This window comes from Heterodontus francisci, chromosome 3 (genome assembly GCF_036365525.1).
Source record: "Heterodontus francisci isolate sHetFra1 chromosome 3, sHetFra1.hap1, whole genome shotgun sequence".
In the NCBI taxonomy this organism is placed as follows: domain Eukaryota; kingdom Metazoa; phylum Chordata; class Chondrichthyes; order Heterodontiformes; family Heterodontidae; genus Heterodontus; species Heterodontus francisci.
Window position 1 is genome coordinate 166,920,559 of NC_090373.1, and position 18,992 is coordinate 166,939,550.

The 18,992-nt window shown below is 42.7% G+C and overlaps 1 protein-coding gene and 1 long non-coding RNA gene across 6 annotated transcripts in view; both read right to left on the reverse strand.

Annotated features, from left to right (window-relative positions):
* Positions 1-18,992, reverse strand: part of fyna (FYN proto-oncogene, Src family tyrosine kinase a) — a 328,748-nt gene that overhangs the window by 292,860 nt on the left and 16,896 nt on the right. The gene's annotated exons all lie outside the window — the stretch shown is intronic.
* LOC137353295 (uncharacterized) lies at positions 12,114-15,240 on the reverse strand. The gene is made up of 3 exons (XR_010969835.1): positions 15,108-15,240; positions 13,533-13,706; positions 12,114-12,755 (listed from the first exon to the last, which is right to left on the reverse strand). It is a non-coding gene; the product is annotated as an uncharacterized lncRNA (long non-coding RNA).

Below are 18,992 nucleotides of genomic sequence, written 5' to 3' on the forward strand. Positions count from 1 at the left end.
ATCTACCTACAAACAAGGACTCTACAGTGAGCTTGAAGATCTGTAACAAAAACCCTCTTCAGATATTGCCTCAAACTTTTCCACTTTAATTCTTCTGCTCTGATCAATCTCCATCTGCATGTGGGTATCGCGTATGTATGCTAGCGTGGGTGTGTTGTGTATCCGTAGGCGTTAACTGAATTACAGATTAAGTTTAATAAATTTCACTTTTCTTTAAACCGAAGAAAACCTGTTTGTGCTGGTTTCTTTGCCTTAGAATTGGAAAGTGGTGAACAAGGATTCACCAAGGGGGAGCTACAAACATGGTGTTTTAAAAATTAAACCCTGTTACAGTAAGACCAGGTGAAGGCTGAGAGGAAACCCTAGACCCCTTTCTCACCTGGTCATAACACACTATATAATTGCAAGTTCTTTTTCTCCCCCCACTCTCCTGTTTGCGAACCTTACCCCTTTTAATATTCCTTACCTCAAATGTACTCTCTTTTTAAAAGATTTATGGACCCCTACTTCAATAGTTTGTGACAAAGTCCAACATCCAAGACACTCTCTGTGTAATGATGTTTTTCTCACCTCACTTTCAATTTGTTTTGTAAGTAGTTTGAATTTGCACCTTCTCATTGTTTCCACTGATCAGTGGCATGCTAATCATTTAACTTTAACTTAACCCTTTGTAATCTCAACGGCCTCGAACAAGTCACCTTCTCAGCTTTAGTGAAAAGAGCACTAACTTCTCAAATCTCAATCCATAGGCATAACACTGTCAGATACATTTATGGCTGTACCTATTTATGCTGCGAGCTTCAATAATCTGTGCGTCTGTACACAAAGATCCCCTTCTTTTGCTTTAATCTATTTAAAATCAAAGGAATGCAATGGATTGAAAGTGACCATGTTAGCTTCCAGCTGGCAGATCTTCCCCGATATTCCAGGGACTGCCCAACCGAGCTAGTAATGAGACGACATGCATCATAGCTGCATTCAGGAGGGAGCAGTTCACTTATCCCCAGAGCAAATAAGACCACAAGACCATAAAAATAGGAGCAGGAGTAGGCCATTCAGCCCCTGAAGCCTGCTCTGCCATTCAATAAAATCATGGCAGATCCGATTGTGGCCTTAGCTCCATTTACCTGCCGGCCCCGCATTATTTTTAACTCTCATGTCAATGAAAAATATGTCGAACTTAACCTTGAATATATTCAATGACTCAGCCTCCACTGCTCTCCGGGGAAGAGAATTCCAAAGATTAATGACCCTCCGAGAAGAAATTCATCATCTCGGTCTTTTAAGGGAGGCCCTTTATTTAGAAACTGTGCTCCCTAGTTCTAGATTCCCCGAGAGGAAACATCCCCTTCGCATCTACCCTGTTAATCCCCCTCAGAATTTTATGTTTCAATAAGATGACTGCTCATTCTTCTAAACTCCAATGAGTATAGGCCTAAACTGCTCAACTTTTCCTCATAAGGCGACCACTTCATCCCAGGAATCAGCCTAATGAACTTTCTCTGAACTGCTTCCAATGCAAGTATATCTCTCCTTAAGTAAGGAGACTAAAATTGAACACAGTACTCTAGGTGTGGTCTCACTAATGCCCTGTACAGTTGTAGCAAGACTTCCCTACTTTTATACTCCATCCACCTTGCAATAAATACCAGCATTCCATTTGCCTTCCTAATTACTTGCTGTACCTGCATGCTAACTTTTTGTGATTCATGTACAAGGACAGCCTGAACCCTCAGTACTGCAGCATTCTGCAGTTTCTCTCCATTTAAATAATATTCTGCTTTTCTATTCTTCCTAGCCAAGTGGACAACCTCATTTTCCCACATTACACTCCATTTGCAAAATTTTCGCCCACTCACTTAATCTATCTTTATCTCTTTACAGGCACTGTACGTCCTCCACACAACTTGCTTTCCTACCTATCTTTGTATCATCAGCAAATTTGGCTACAATACACTCAGTCCCTTCACCCAAGTCATTAATGTGCACTGTGGCACATCACTAGTTACAGTTTTGCCAACCTGCAAATGACCTATTTATCCCAACTCACTGTTTCCTGTTAGTTAGCCAATCCTCTATCCATGCTAATATATTACCCCCAACACCATGAGCCACGAACCTTGTGTAGTAACCTTTGATTTGGCACCTTATCGAAATCCTTTAGGAAACCCAAATGCAATACATCGACTGGATCCCCTTTATTCACCCTGCTTGTAACATCCTCAAAAAACTCTAATAAATTTGCCAAACACAATTTTCCTTTCACAAAACCATGTTGACTCTGCCTGATTGCATTGTGATTTTCTAAATGTCCTGCTCCTACTTCTTAATAATGGATTGTAGCATTTTTCCCAAAGACAGATGGTGGGCTGTCTTATAGGTTCCTGCTTTGTGTCACCACCCCCGCCCCCACACCACACCCCCCACTCCCTTTCTTGAATAGAGGTGCTACACTTGTGGTTTTCCAATCTGCTGTGACCTTTCCAGAATCTAGGGAATGTTGGAAGATTACAATCAATGCATCCACAATCTCTGCAGCCACTTTTAAGACCCTAGGATACGGACCATTTAGTCAGCCCTTAGTCCCAGCAGTTTTCCTAGTACTTTTTTCCTAGCGATAGGTTTAAGTTCCTCCCTCTCTTTTGCCTCTTGATTTTCTGCTATTCTTGGGATGCTTTTTGTGTCTTCTACTGTGAAGACAGATACAAAATACTTCTTCAAAGTCTCTGCCATTTCCTTGGTTCCCATTATTAATTCCCAGTCTCAGCCTCTAAGGGACCAACTTTAACTACTCTCCCTTTTATTATACCTGTAGAAGCTTTTACTGTCTGTTTTTATCAGTCCTGCTAGTTTACTCTGACACTCAAATTTCTCCTTTTAAAAAAAAAAATTTTCCTCGGCTGATTTCTCAAATGTTCCCAATCTTCTGGCCTACCATTAATTTTTGAAGCATTGTATGCCTTTTCTTTCAATTTGATATCATCCTTAACTTCCTTAGTTATGGATGGTGCATCTTTCTCAATGGAATATATCTTTGCTGAGAGTTATGAAATATCTCCTGAAATGTCTGCCACTGCTTCTCTACGGTCATACCTTTTAAACTCATTTTCCCAGTCCACTTTAGCCAACTCTATCTTCATACCCTTGTAATTGCCTTTATTTAAGTTTAAGACACTAGTTTCAGACCCAAACTTCTCACCTTCAAACTGAATGTGAAATTCTATCATGTTATGATCACTCTTACCTAGAGGATCATTTTCCAAGAGGTCATTTATTAATCCTGTCTCATTACACATTACCAGGTCTAAAATAGCCTATGACTGGATTGGTTCCAAAATGTATTGTTCTAAGAAACTGTCCCGAAAACTATGAACTCATCCTCCAGGCTACCTTTGCCAATTTGGTTTGTCCAATCTACAAGAAGATTAAAATTGCCCATGATTATTGTAGTACCTTTCCTACAAGCCTCCATTACTTCTCAATTTATATTCTTTTCTACAGTGTAGCTACTATTAGAGGAACTATAAACTACTCCCACTGGTGACTTCTTTCCTTTGCTATTTCTTAACCACCCAAACTGATCCTACATCATGATCTTCCGAGCCAAGATGATCTCTCACTACTGTACTGATCTCATCTTTTATTAACAGAGCTACCCCAACTCCTTTTGCTTTCTTCCCATTATTCTGAAATGGGAAATACTCCTGAATATTTGGTTCCCAGTCTTGGTCACCTTGCAACCACATTTCTGCAATGGCTATCATATCATACCCATTCATTTCTATTTGTGCTATCAATTCATCCATCTTGTTATGAATGCTGCATGCATTCAGACAAAGAGCCTTTAATTCTGTCCATTTCCCATTTTTCCCTACTCTGACCTTATTTGCTGGTGCACTCTTATGTTTCTATGCTCTGGTTATCATTTCCCATATCGCTACCCTGCACTGTTTTATTGTCCTTGCTTGTTATCTTTCTAAATTTCCCCTTACCTAAACCCTCCCCGCTATTTAGTTTAAAGCCCTCTCTCCAGCCATTGTTATATAATTCACCAGGCCTCTGGTTGCAGCATAGTTCAGGTGAAGGCCATCCCAATGGTTCAGCTCCCTCCTTACCCAATAGTGACGCCAGTACCCCATGAATTGAAATCCATTTCTCCCACACCAATCTTTAGGCTACACATTCAACTCTCTGATCTTATTTACTCATTGCCCATTTGCTCCTGGCTCAGGTAGTAATCCACTGGCACTGCTAGAAATAGCATTTTCATTGTTGCTTCGTTAGCACTGCCGCTGGAGGCAGTTGGGGAAATCCCACAATCGGGCTCGACACATTCAAGGGAAGTAACGTAACTTCCACACCTCACAGCACTGCCGCTGAAGGTGGGTCTGGCTGCAGCAAGCGGTGTGTGGTATATCTGCTGCAATCTTGCTGACAGCGTGAGCACATTTACTTCAGCCACAACAGTCTGTAGCGATCTACTAACCCACTTTATAATGCGGAAGTGCTTCAAGCAGTCCCGCAAAATCCGCCCATCTCCTGGTGTGGTTACACTGCAGGTACTGGTTTCCAGACACTGCTTACAATCCTGCAAAGTTGGCAATGTGGTAATACGGCTGACTTTGCCTTGCTCTCTGATTAGATAAAGTGAAGCTACCGGTGCAACATGCAGGCACAGACATTCAGGAGCAACCAAATGGCAGTTAAACTTTCAGAGGGGCTGGTTGCTACAGTTTGCAAAAAAAGAAATCTGATTATGAACTGGTTGCAGTTTCACTGCAGCTGATGCAAAGTCCAAGCAGCATGACTGCAAACCATTTGCCAACATGCGCCGAATCATCAGTTCAATAGCAGCACTCCCTGGTACGGTTGCTAACTCTGGTTGGAGGCATTCCCAGAGGGAATCAATACATAGCCCCTCACCTCTATGCGCGTTGCTCCCACACTCCCATTCTAGCAACACACTGCCTTCCCGAACCAAGAGTAAAGTGATCTGTTAAATCAACTAGACGATTTGTGAACACCAAACAGTATATTTTCCCCATCTCCAAAATATGTATCACCAATAAGTGAAAGTGCATAAAGAAAATGAAAACATTTTTATTTTTAAAATGCCCCTATGATTTTTCTCCAGTGTCAGAGATTAATCTTTAATTTCCGGCCAAACCAGGGCAGTTGCCCCAGTTAAGTTACTGAACCAAACAGTTGCAATAACAAATGAAATGTGTATATTATGGGCTGGATTTTGTGTTGGAGGCAGCGATCCTCCAGTCTTTCTGAGTCAAAGTTTTAGGAAGCGGGATCCCCATCCCTTTGAAGACTTTAAAGGGACAGGGATCCCATCTCCAAGAGCTGCCAGCCAATCAGAGGGCCAGCAGCTCAGCTCTATTGGCAGCGCCACTGGGAGCAGTGACCACTGCCAATACTGCAGAGGCCTCAGACCCAGGCCCAGGTGGAACCCCGGAACACAGGTAGGTCAGGCAGGTCACCGGTGCTAGTCCAGAAGGCCCCGACGAGGGGGTTTGGGGATTTTTGTGCAGTCTAGAGAGTGGGGGGGGGGGGGCGAAATCCTGTGGGGGGTCCTCTGTGGGCCACAAATTGAGGGACCACCCCCAAAGCTTACAGGGAGGGCACCTCATTTTACCAGGTAAGTGGCACCAGGAAGAAGCCCTTAATTGGTTAGCTAAGGGCCTTAATTGGCCTCCTGGCAGGAAGGCCAATGGTCTATCATAGCCCCGGGAAGATCACTGGGAAACGGGCCCTCTGCCCACCACCCATCATGATTCTCTGTGCCCGCCCCCCCCTCCTGAGGGCCCATAAATTCCCAGCCTATATTTCCAGTTGAGACAATAAGCAAAACTGCGCACTTGCATTCGCTTTAAAGGTCACAATTTGAACATTGTTTTCTGATCAACTAGCCTTCCCCCGAAGAGTGCGCAAGGCAAGAAGTGACAAACCACATTACACGGGCACATAAATGGGCTCACAGCACCCACAGCTAGGAAATAAAAGAGATACTCCAGTAAGCAACAGCATTGACACTTACCATTGGAGCCTCCGCTGCAGGGATCAGCACTGCCTCATTTACAAAGTATTTACAGCACAGAAACCAGCCATTCAGCCCAACAACCCAATCCATGCTGATATTTATGCTCCACAGGAACCTCCTCCCAGCCTTCTTCATTTGTCTCTATCAGTATATCCTTCTCTTCCTTTGACTCTCAGGCTACTATCTGGCATTTCCTTGAACGAATCATTGCTAGTTGCCTCAACTATTCCATGTGGGAGGGAGTTCCACATTCTGACCACTCTCTAGGTAAAGAAGTGTCTCCTGAATTCCTATATAGATTTATTAGTGACTATCTCATTTATGACCTCTAGTTCTGATCTTGCCTGCAAGAGAAAACATCAACTAAACCCTTGTAAAATCTTAAAGACCTCTATCAACTCACTGCTTGGTCTTCTCTTTTCTAGGGAAAAGGGTGCAGCCTGTTCAATATTTCCTGATAGGTACATCTCTGCAGCCAATAGCCAGGACATACACGTTACAGTGAACAACAGTCCTTCAGTAAAGTGAGCCCGTTTTTTTTTATTCATTCATGGGATGTGGGCGTCGTTGGCCAGGCCAGCATTTATTGCCCATCCCTAATTGCCCCAACTGAGTGACTTGCTAGGCCATTTCAGAGGGCATGTAAGAGTCAACCACATTGCTGTGGGTCTGGAGTCACATGTAGGCCAGACCAGGTAAGGACAGCAGATTTCCTTCCCTAAAAGGACATTAGTGAACCAGATGGGTTTTTACAACAATCGACAATGGTTTCATGGCCATCATTAGACTAGCTTTTTAATTCCAGATTTATTAATTGAACTCAAATTCCACCTTCTGCTGTGGTGGGATCTGAACCCATGTCCCCAGAGCAATACCCTGGGTCTCTGGGTTACTAGTCAATGAAATACCACTACGCCACCGCCTCCCCGTAAAAGAACTGGGCAATTAGGGATGGGCAATAAATGGTGGCCTTGGTAGCACGCTCACATCGCATGAATGAATAAAAAGATGTCAGGTCTCCATATATGATAAAAAAGAGTATACAGATGCTGGAGAAGGTGCAAAGAAATTTACTAGGATGATGCCATAACTCACAGGCTATACCTATCAGGAAAGTTAAACAGGCTTGGGCTCTGTTCGCTAGAAAAGTGAAAATTGAGGGCCAACGAGATCTTCAAGATTATCAAAGGGTTTGATGGTGGAGATGTGGAGAAGATGTTTCCACATGTGGGCGAGCCCTGACCTAGAGGCCATAAATATAACACATCACAAATAACCCCAATTCAGGAGAAACTTCTTTACCCAGAGATTGATTAGAATGTGGAACTCGTTACCACAGGGAGCCGTTGCATTTAACAGTTAAATAAACACGAGGGAAAAAGAAATTGAAGGATGTGCTGATGGGGATTAAATAAAGAAGGGTGGGAGGAGGCCTATGTAGAGCATAAACCACCTGGGCTGAACAGCCTATTTTTGTGCTGTAATTAATATTAAAAACTATGTAATATGCAAAAAGTGTTGCGGCGAGATATGCATTGTATGGAAGACGTACAAGCACCTGGACTTCCATTCACTCTCAACATCTCAGGACATGCTTATGTCAGCAAATGCCAATCACATTGCTGGCCTTAGCCGGTTGGCTGATCTTGTTCAATCTGCCAGCAGCCAAAAAAAAAAGATTCCCAATCTGGCTACTTTTTTGCTGCCTTTAAGCCTGGTGCTGCCACTCTGTTGACCAGTCAGGGCTCCCAGCTGCTGCAGCAACAAAAAGCAGGTCTGTGATGTGTAATTTGCAGCAACCAAAAGAGATAAAACACAAGAAATAGGAGCAGGCCCCTTCGATCCTGCTCCACCATTCATTAAGATCATGGCTGATCTGATTGTGGCTTTAACTCCACCTTTCTGCCTGCTGCCCAAAACCCTCGACTCTCTTGCAGATCAGAAATCTGTCTAACTCAGCCGTGAATATATTCAATAACCCAGCCTCCATTGCTCTCTGGGGAAGAGAATTCCAAAGAGTAATGACTCCCTGAAAAGAAATTCCTCCTCATCTACGTCTTACATGGAAGACCCCTTATTTTGAAACTGTGTTCAAGTTCTAGATTCCCCCACGAGGGGAAACATCCTCTCAGCATCCACCCTGTCAAGCTCCCTCAGAATCTTATATGTTTCAATAAGATCACCTCTCATTCTTCTCGACTCCAATGAGTACAGGTCCAACCAGCTCAACCTTTCCTCATAAGACAAACCCCTTCATCCCAGGAAGCAACCTAATGAACCTTCTCTGAACTGCCTCCAATGCAAGTTTAGCCACCTTTACTTAAGGAGGGATATAACTGTATGTAGTGCTCTAAGTGTGGCCGTGTGAGCCGCATGGAAGGTGGCAGGATCCCCAAGGACACATTGTACAGCGAGCTAATCACTGGTATCAGACCCACCGGCCATCCATGTCGCCGCTTTACAGACGTCTGCAAACGTGACATGAAGTCCTGTGACATTAACCACAAGGCGTGGGAGTCAGTTGCCAGTGATCGCCAGAGTTGGTGGACAGGCAAAAAGGCGGGGCTAAAGAGTGGCGAGTCAAAGAGACTTAGCAGTTGGCAGGAAAAAAGACAGAAGCGCAAGGAGAGAGCCAACTGTGTAACAGCCCCGACAACCAATTTTATCTGCAGCACCTGTGGAAGAGTCTGTCACTCTAGAATTGGCCTTTATAGCCACTCCAGGCGCTGCTCCACAAACCACTGACCACCTCAATGGGTGCTTACCCATTGTCTCTCAAGACAAGGAAGCCAAAGAAGAAGTGGGGCAGCACAGTGGCGCAGTGGTTAGCACCGCAGCCTCACAGCTCCAGGGACCCGGGTTCGATTCTGTGTACTGCCTGTATGGAGTTTGCAAGTTCTCCCTGTGTCTGCGTGGGTTTCCTCCGGGTGCTCCGGTTTCCTCCCACAAGCCAAAGACTTGCAGGTTGATAGGTTAATTGGCCATTATAAATTGCCCCTAGTATAGGTAGGTGGCAGGGAAATATATAGGGACAGGTGGGGATGTGATAGGAATATGGGATTAGTGTAGGATTAGTATAAATGGGTGGTTGATGGTCGGCACAGACTCGGTGGGCCGAAGGGCCTGTTTCAGTGCTGTATCTCTAAACTAAACTAAACTAAACTAAACTATCTCTAAAGTGCTCTAAGTGGGGTCTCACCAAAGCCCTGTGTAATTGTAGCAAGACTTACCTATTATATTCTAACCCACTTATAATAAATGCCAGCATTCCATTTGTCTTCCTAATTACTTGTTGTACCTGCATGCTAACATTTTTGTGATTCAGGTAGGAAGTCACCCAGATCGCTCTGTACCGCAGCATTCTGCAGGCTCTATCCATGTAAATAATATCCTGCTTGTCTATTCTTCCTGCCAAAGTGGACAACCTCACATTTTCCCACATTATACTCCAGCTGTCCAATTTTTGCCCACTCACTTAACCTATCTATATCTCTTTGCAGGCACTGTATGTCCACCTCACAGCTTGCTTTCCTACCTATCTTTGCAAATTTGGCTACAATACACTCAGTCCCTTCATGCAAGTCATTAATATAGATTGTGAATAGTTGCGGCCCCAGTACTGATTCCTGTGGCATCCACTAGTTACAGTTTGGCAACCTGAAACTACCCCATTTACCGCCTCTCTGTTTCCTGTTAGTTAGCCAATCTTCTATCCATGCTAATATATTACCCCCAAACACCATGAGCCCGTGTCTTGTGTAGTAACCTTTTATGTGGCACTTTATCGCATGCCTTTTGGAATCCCAAATACACTACATCTACTGGTTCCACTTTATCCACCCTGCTTGTAAAAGAATTCAAAGAACTTTAATAAATTTGTCAAATATGATTTTCTTTTCACAAAATCATGTTGACTCTCCCTGATTGCATTATGATTTTCTAAATATCCTCATACTACTTCCTTAATAATAGATTCCAGCATTTTCCCAATGACAGACGTTAGGCTAACTGGCCTATAGTTTCCCGATTTCTGTCTCCCTTCTTTCCTGAATTGTTCTATCTGTAATCCCATAGGACCATAGCCATCTCTCTCGAATAGAGAGAGAGACACATTGGTAATGTGTAGTTTGAGTGGCACCACTCCTCAAGCTTAAGGCAAGGTAAGGAGGCAGGCCTCCATGAACTACCACAGCCGGTATGGGGATTGAACCCATATTGTTGCTGTCTTTCTGCATCACATACTAGCTGTCTAGCGAACTGATCCCACCTTTCATGAATAGAGGTGCTGTATTTGTGGTTTTCCAATCCACTGGGACCTTTCCAGAATCTAGGGAATTGTGGAAGATTACAACCAATGCTTCCACTATCTCTGCAGCAACTTCTTTTAAGACCCTAGGATGCAGGTAATCAGGTCCAGGGGACTTGTGAGCATTTAGTCCCATTAGTTTTCTAGTACTTTGTCCTCAAGTGATAGCGATTGTTTCAAGTTAATCCCTTTCTTTCACTCCTTGATTTTCTGCTATTTAGTCATAGAGAGATACAGCACCGAAACAGGCCCTTCGGCCCACTGAGTCCATGCCGACCATCAACCACCCATTTATGCTAATCCTATATTAATCCCATTTTTCCCTCTCACATCCCCACAATTCTCCTACCAGCTACCTACACTAGGGGCAATTTTTTTTTTTACAATGGCCAATTTACCTATCAACCCGCAAGTCTTTGGGACGTGGGAGGAAACCCACGCTGTCACAGGGAGAACTCGCAAACTCCGCACAGGCAGTACCCAGAACTGAACCCGGGTTGCTGGAGCTGTGAGGCTGTGGTGCTAGCCACTGCGCCACTGTGCTTTTTATGTCCTCTACTGTGAAGACAGATACAAAATACTTGCTCAAAGTCTCTGTCATTTCCTTGTTCCCCAGTCTCATCCTCTAACGGACCAATGTTTACTTTAGTTATTCTCTTCCTCGCCATATATTTGTAGAAGCTTTTACTAAATGTTTTCATATTTCTTGCCTGTTTACTCTCATATTTCAATTTCTTCCCCTCTTTAAGTCATCCTTTGCTGGTTTTTAAAGTTTTCCCAATCTTCTGGCCTACCACTAATCTTCGAAGCATTGTACACTTAAAAAGCACTGAAGGCAGGCAATTTGTGATAAAATAGATGAGCTGGAAACAAAGCGGCAGGTCAGCCAGCATCTGAAAGTAGAAACAAATGACATTTCTAATGGAACCCTTCCTCAGGGCTGTTCAAAAGGTACAGTCCCATCTGAAGCATTAGGCCCTCATTACCTCTTCGATGCGGACTGACCTGCCGTAGTTTTCCTGCATTTTCTATTTTCAAAACCGATGTATTGTTAAATAAACCAATCCCAAGAGGCTTTAGTTAGAAATTAGCTCTTCAGTTTTCTAACAGTTAGAAATTTGGTCAACTTTCAAACACAATTGAATGGAAAGGGCATTTCGTCCTCCAGCACCTTCCATTGTTTTGAATTTGGTCCGTGAAAAGGGTGACTCTCACATTAATCATTAAACAGCCATGTCTTCAGTTTCTAATGACATGGACGTGTCTTAAATCAAGCAATGCGGATTTGGAGAAGTAACAGTGCAGAGCTCATGAGGAGAGAATGGAAAAACACACAAAAAAAAGTGAACACTCGCTTTTGTCCATAATTAGTGAAATAAAGTCTCAGGAACACATGGCTTTGAAACGTACCATTTGAGTTGCTGTTTTCTTTGCAGTTTGTTCATCACTTAAAGAAAAAACCTAGAAATTGTCTTTTTAAAAAAAGATTCACCACCAAAGATGTTTTACATTTCTTACAATCATAACGATTGGTGGATTTGCAACACCAGTGTATGGCTTGGAGCTGAACTGGAAGATGTTATTCTATGGGCTATAAATCACACATGGCAGCTGTAACCATTTACATAGAAATTACAACACAGAAACTGGCCGTTCAACACAACTTTATTGGTTTTTATCCACCACAAAAGCTGTAGTCCAAATCCCATGTGTCTCCTCTGTTCCACTTGCCTTCAATCGCCCCTCCCCTACCCCCCATCTAACTTGTTATTAAAAGTTGATATGGTTCTGCTTCAATCATTAGTGTGTGCCAGAGATTCACAGGCCTCTAAAATCATTTTTTCTGCTCCCTAACCTGAAATTGTTTATAATTGCTTAAAAATATAAGCAACCATATTTAATCTTGTATCTGTGTTCAATTGTTCTAGACCCCTCAAGCACTGGAAATGCTGTTTCTAACCACTCTGTCCCATAAATGTTAAACACCTATCATCAAAATCACCCAATAATCTCCTCTGTTCTAATGAAAGTATCCCACTTCTTCATTGGCCACGTCAACACTGACAGAGTATATCTTCATAGAGCTGGCAGTCGTAAAACATCAGCAGAAACTTGAAGAAAGTGGGGGATCTGAAAGAAAGACTTGCATTTCTATAGCACCTTTCGTGACCTCAGGACACCCCAACACACTTTACAGCCAACAAATTACTTGTGAAGTGGCGTCACTGTTGTGAAGGAGGAAACCCCGATTTGCACACAGCAAGCTCCCACAAACAGCAATGAAATAAGTGACCATATCATCTGTTGTAGGTGTTGGCTGAGGTGAAAATGTTGGCCAGGACACTGGGGAGAACTCTGCTGATCATCTTTGAGTAGTGCCATGAGATCTTTTACGTCCACCTGAAAGGCAAGACAGGGCCTCAGTTTTACACGGAAATGTCAGCCTAGATTAAATGCTGAAGTCTCTGGAGTGGGACTTGAACCCACAACCTCTGACTCAGAAACAAGAATGCTATCACTGAGCCACAGCTGCACCAAAAGACTAAACACATGTATAGCAAACAGAATACATTCCAACTACAACCATAGTATGTTTAAAGGGTGTGAGTCAACTCTTCAGCCCACTGTATCTGCGCTGGTTCTCTCAGAGAGCTGTCCACAGACCCCTTCTACATTTTGTTTTGTTTTTTAAAGTTTATCCACTTCCTTTTTATGGATTCTGCTTCCACTGCTGTTTCTGGCAAGGCAGTGTCCTGACAACACAGTTTAAAAGAAAAAGTTCTCATCTTCTCTCCTTTTGTTTGGCATCCTAAATTTATGCCTTCTGGTCACTGGCTCAAAGTAAAGTAATTTGGGATGTGCGGAGGTTGTGAAAAGCACTATACAACAGACTTACAATTACCTCAGCTGACCTTTACTTGACTTGCTCAGTTCTAATGGAAAGAGCCCCAGTTTCTCTAGTCTTCCCTTGTAACTAATAGCACCAGGTATTATTGCCAGTTTGAATAAAATTACTAAAATGGGTCCCAAAGAATTTGGCTGCTTTTAATATCAAATTGGAAACTAATGTTTTGCAGGATTTTTGTTGTACTGCCTTTGTCTTTAAATTTCCACAAGTGCAGTTTTTTGACAGATTTCAGTGTTTAGTTATGAATGGACTAGTTTAGTGTATGTTACCTGGGCCCACTGCCCTCTCCCAGCCACACCTGCTCTTTGTTTTCTCAATGAAATTGATCCGGATGAAATTGACGAGCACAGCTGCCGATACTTCAATCTCCGATCCTGCTGTCTTCACAGTCCAGAGTGTCTGCAGCCACGGCATGCGGTAAGTCCATTGAGGTGAAGAAGGAGCTGCGGGACCCGAGAGAAGTCCTGTGAAAAGGTGCCCCGAACACCCAAAACATCCACGAACGGCCCCCCCGGCCGCAACTTCAAAGCGCCCGCGGGAGATGGCTCGGAGAGCATCTGCAGCGCACTGTCGGCAATGCTGCATGCCTTTATTTAAACCACTGCAGAAAAAAAAACCCTTAGCAAATGTAATCACCTCTAAGTCTGCCAAATGATGCTTCACCTCCCGAAGGACGTGGATGAGCTTTCCGGACGTCGATGGTGGGCACTGAGGAAATGGCTTATTACCTGCACCAGATTCCACCCCCCCCCCCCCACCCCCGTCCCCTTCCCTGCTCCACCCTCTCAGCTCACCCCCTCACAACCCCGTCCCAGCCCGCCCCCCCCTCGCACCATCTTCACCCCGCACCCCCTTCCCCTGCACCCCCCCCCCCACCCCCTCCCTCTACCCCTCCCCCTTGCATCCCCTCCTCCCACCGGCACCATCCTACACCTGTGTAGGGGCCCCAACAACCCCACTGCCTTGTGGGCGTCTCGGGAGAGACCAAGGCTAAGGGAGTAAACCCTAACAGAAAATCCGGAGCGGAACCCCGTAGGCGGTCATGTGTCACCTTTGGCATGTTTCCGGCAGTTCCTGCAGCCATACTGGTGCCAAACGTCGTGTCCTGCACTCCTTTGGACCCCACCAGAAAGGCCGAGAGGGGGGTTTTGACGACTGGGCAACTCTCAACCTCCATAAATTTGCCCAGGCATGCGCCATGGAGAGGTCACTCCATAGTTGCCTCACAGCGACTAAAACACCACTGACCACCTCCAGGCGCGTATCCATTGTCTCTCGAGATAAGGAGGCCCAAAAGAAATTATCTTAGCAAATCTATTTTTCACCCTCTCAGTGGCCCCGACATCCTTCCTAAAGCAGGATACTCAATGTTCTGACTTTGATGTAACCAGGTATTTTCACAATTGGAGCATCGTCACTGCTTTTGTGCTTTATAAAACAGAGAATTCCACTCGCTCTTTAGGCGTCAGCTGTGGCTCAGTTGGTAGCAATCTCGCCTCTGAGTCATAAGGTTCAAGACCCACTCCAGGGTCTTGAGCAAAAAAATCTACACCGACACTCCAGTGCAATACTGAGGGAGTGGCATTGTTGGAGGTGCCGTCTTTAGGATGAGGCATTAAACTGAGGTCCGATATACCTGCTCGGGTGAATGTAAAAGATCCCATGATATGATTTCAAGGAAGAGCAGGTAAGTTATTCTCAATAACCTGTCCAACATTTATCCCTCAATCAACATCACAAAAACAGATTATCTGGCCATTATCACATTGTTTGTAGGAGTTTGCTGTGCACAAATTAGCTGCTGCATTTCCTACATTAGAACAGTGACTACACTTCAAAAGTACCTGATTGGTTGTAAAGTGCTTCCCGACAGCAGGTGGTCATGAAAAGTGCTATATAAATGCAAGTCTGCCTTTCTTTTTAGTCTTGCTCCAAATTTGTGTGGCATCTGTAAATTTTCATTTGCCAACGGAGGCTGGTGAGCTATTCATTTCCACCCACAAGAAAAAGAAAATTAGTGCAAGTTAGAAAAAAGTCACTTAGTAAATGGGACATTTCATATTTTTAAGTGAACATCTGGCACAACAGAGTTTTGAATTTCTAACTTCCTGGTGTTAGTACTTTTCTTCTATTTTACCTCCATAGCCCACTAAATGGCAATTCATTTCTGCAACTTCTCAATAATGAACAGTCCATTTTCTGCCATCCAAGTTTTATAATGATTGAGAACAGTCAAGTGCCTATTTAAGAAAAAAAAAATTATTTTCTTAATCTACAGGGTCCACATTTCATTGCTGAACAGGACCATTTAAAATTAACCACTATGAAGAAAGAACTTGCACCTACACAGCATTTATTACCTCCTGAGAAACATTCGAAGACATTTTGCAGCGAATAAACTACTTTGGTAGCATAGCCACTCCTGTTATGTATAAAAACACAGCAGCCAAATTGCACACAGCAAAACCCCACAAACAGCACTGGGATAAGTGACAAGTTAATCTGGTTGATGCTGTGGTAGAGGGGAAACTCCTCAGCTCTTCCTTTTAAGAAGGAAAGAAAATCAGTCCTTTGTTAACATCTCATCTAAAAGACACCACCGGAGGCAATGAAGCACTCCCTCAGTATGACACCAAAATGACAGTCTAGATCATGTGCTGTTACGACCAAGGTGGGAGGAGTGCACTCTCTCTGGTTAACATATACTTAAATGTTTATCCAGTTACTAATACAGCCAATTATATACATAAAGAAACCTTATTTGTTTATTTTTTTTATTTCAGAATAAAATCCAAGGTATTAATGTGTTATTAAACAAGACTTAGTCAGTCAATAATGATGCAAAACTTTAACATACTGTTTGAAATATGGCAGTAAATATAAACATTCCCTTCTAAATACCCATACATACACACATACATAAAAGGAAAAATAAAAGACGATTTGGCCAAAGTACTTGTTAATTCTTGAAAAAAGATAACATATCTTATTTTCCAGATGGCATACAGTCTGGTGTCCTAGTACATGTAGATGGGTCACTGGGATCTTTTCAGAAGCAGTTCGTTCAGTTCAGGAGGTATCTAGAGGAAGTCTTCCAGAAGCTTCTCAGGAGAAATGCGGCATCAGGGATTTTAGCTATCACACACTGGATTTTGCAGGGTTTCTCAGAGAGGTGGAGAAAAATGAGCTGGGTGCTTCTCTTTTAGCAGGCTGACCTCCAACAGACTGAACAGTATTCAAAAAGTGAAACCCACTCTGGAGCACCATAAATCTTGACATGTCACTTCTCTTGTAAACAACTCCCACAGTCAGAAGGCACCTGTTGTTTACTTAGCTGAAGACATGCAATATCCAGTAAATGTTGTTTTTAAACAGAGTCCTTCCAGTGAACCTTTTTAAAAAAAATCCATGGATTCATTGGAGACTGAAGGGATTCCATCTCCACAATTATAAAACACAAGTCCTCAAAAGAAATTTTTAGAAAAATTGAAGCACTTTCATAAGTGCTCAAAACCTGGTGTGGGGTTTGAATCGATGACGTTCTGAATCAGAGTGAGAATGCTGCCACTGGGTCACGACTGACAGAGTTCAAATATTTTCATCAAATGCAGTTTAAAAGAAACTATTCTTTTAAAAAGCGCTTTCAGAAAATTGTCAAAATTTGCAAACTTTAGTGAAATCATTTTTTTGTAAAAGGGCCTTCAGCTCAAAACAGATTCAATGGCATAAATGTGAAATTATTTCTTAACCTCAGAAAAGGTTAATATGCAGGTACAGCAAGTAATAAAGAAGGCTAATGGAATACTTTATTACGAGAAGAATTGAAAATAAAAGTAAGGATGTTCTGCTTCAATTATACAGGGCATTGGTGAGACCACATCTTGAATACTGTGTGCAGACTTGGTCTCCTTATTTAAGGAAGGATGTGAATGCATTGGAGGTGGTTCAGAGGGGATTTACTAGATTGATACCTGGAATGAGTGGGTTGTCTTATGAGGAACGGTTGGACAGACTGGGCTTGTTTTCACTGGAGTTTAGAAGAGCGAGGGGAGACTTGATTGAAGTATATAAGATCCCGAACAGTCTTGACAGGGTGAATATGGAGAGGATGTTTCCTCTTGTGGGTGAGTCCAAAACTAGGGGGGCAACATTTGAAAATTAAGGGTCGCCCTTTTAGGATGGAGATGGGGAGAAATTTTTTCTCTGAGGGTTGTGCAACTTTGGAATTCTCTGCCTCAGAAGGTGGTGGAGGCGGGGTCATTGAATATTTTTAAGGCGGAGGTAGATAGCTTCTTGTTAGACAAGGGAATTAAAGATTATCAGGGGGGTAGATGGGAGTGCGAAATTCGAGACAGAAACAGATCAGCCATGATCTTATTAAATGGCGGAGTAGGCTCAACGGGCTGAATGGCCTACTTCTGCTCCTAATTCATATGGTCGTATGCTCTATAAATACAAAAAATATTTTCAGGATGTCCAAAATTCGGAAATTAAGAACACAGAATTTGCACCAAAGGAGCTCAGTACACCTCACATCTCCACTGCTGAAATTTAACTCTGTTGATGAACATTTGGACAGGTAGAACAATACGGATCAATAAAGCTGTAGCCTCTAAGAAAAATGTTTATTGAGCAGCAATTCAAACTGATTAAAAAAGTGAAACTACAGATTTATCAGATATTGCAGAACTGATTTTCAATAGACTCATTACTCTGCAAAGAGAATTTGTAATTTTTTTTTTTAAATCCGGCACTTGCCCCTTTCAGATCTTTTGCAGTTTGAGTCTAGTTTCAGACTATAATGATGAACAGCCACAGGGGTTTGTCAAGCTTGAATCAAATGGGCTAAGTGAAGAAAAACAGGATTTTCAAAGAAAATTAACAATACTCACAACCTTTGCCACAATTCTGATTCTTGGTACTGTATCAAATATTGACAGTCTTTTAAATTTTAACATTGATTTCCCCCTCCGTGGTCTATGTGCCTATCCCAGTCACATTTCTAAGTTGCAGAACTAATAAAAAGTTATCAAGTCCCAATGCAATTTCCTTGAGATACAGTGGGTGGCCTATGCTCGTGGCATTTGTATTAAATCCAGATTGTCACAGAATAATTCTGCATTATTGTGCAAGCTGAAATAAAATTCCCCAAATACTTGAACTGTACTTCCAGATTCAGCCAAGGCAAAAAAAAGTTAAAGCACTCCACTACTTTAAATGATCACTGATTGTAGCCAATTCCCAGAAGATCTGCAAATGTAAGATTGGAGGTGAAAGCTACTTTCAGGTATCATTTCATAAACCTTTTAACCTGACATTACTTCGGAATTGATCATGGTGCTTTAAAAAAAAAAATCTACACAATTATAACACTAGAAGTTCAGTAAAGCTTCCTTACCCAAATCCCCTTTCTCTGGTAGGATCAAAGAGTTGTTTTAATTTGATTAAAAGGCACAGTTCCCAGATCAGAATTTGCATCAAGTTTTGCTTTTTTTTTTCAAAAACACGTCTTAGTTTCCATAGTCACACGATAGCACTCACTCAGTTTCTCCAAACATCACAGCATGACTCAAAATCATACTTTTTTTTTTGTACATGTCCAAAGACTTTTTGTCTAATGCCAAACGGGCCAGCCATGAGGCAAGGTTAGAAGAGTCCAGGAGTGTTTACTCAGGTGCAGGGGAAGCCAAGAAGATTTCATTCATGTTGTGAATATTTTTAAGAGAATA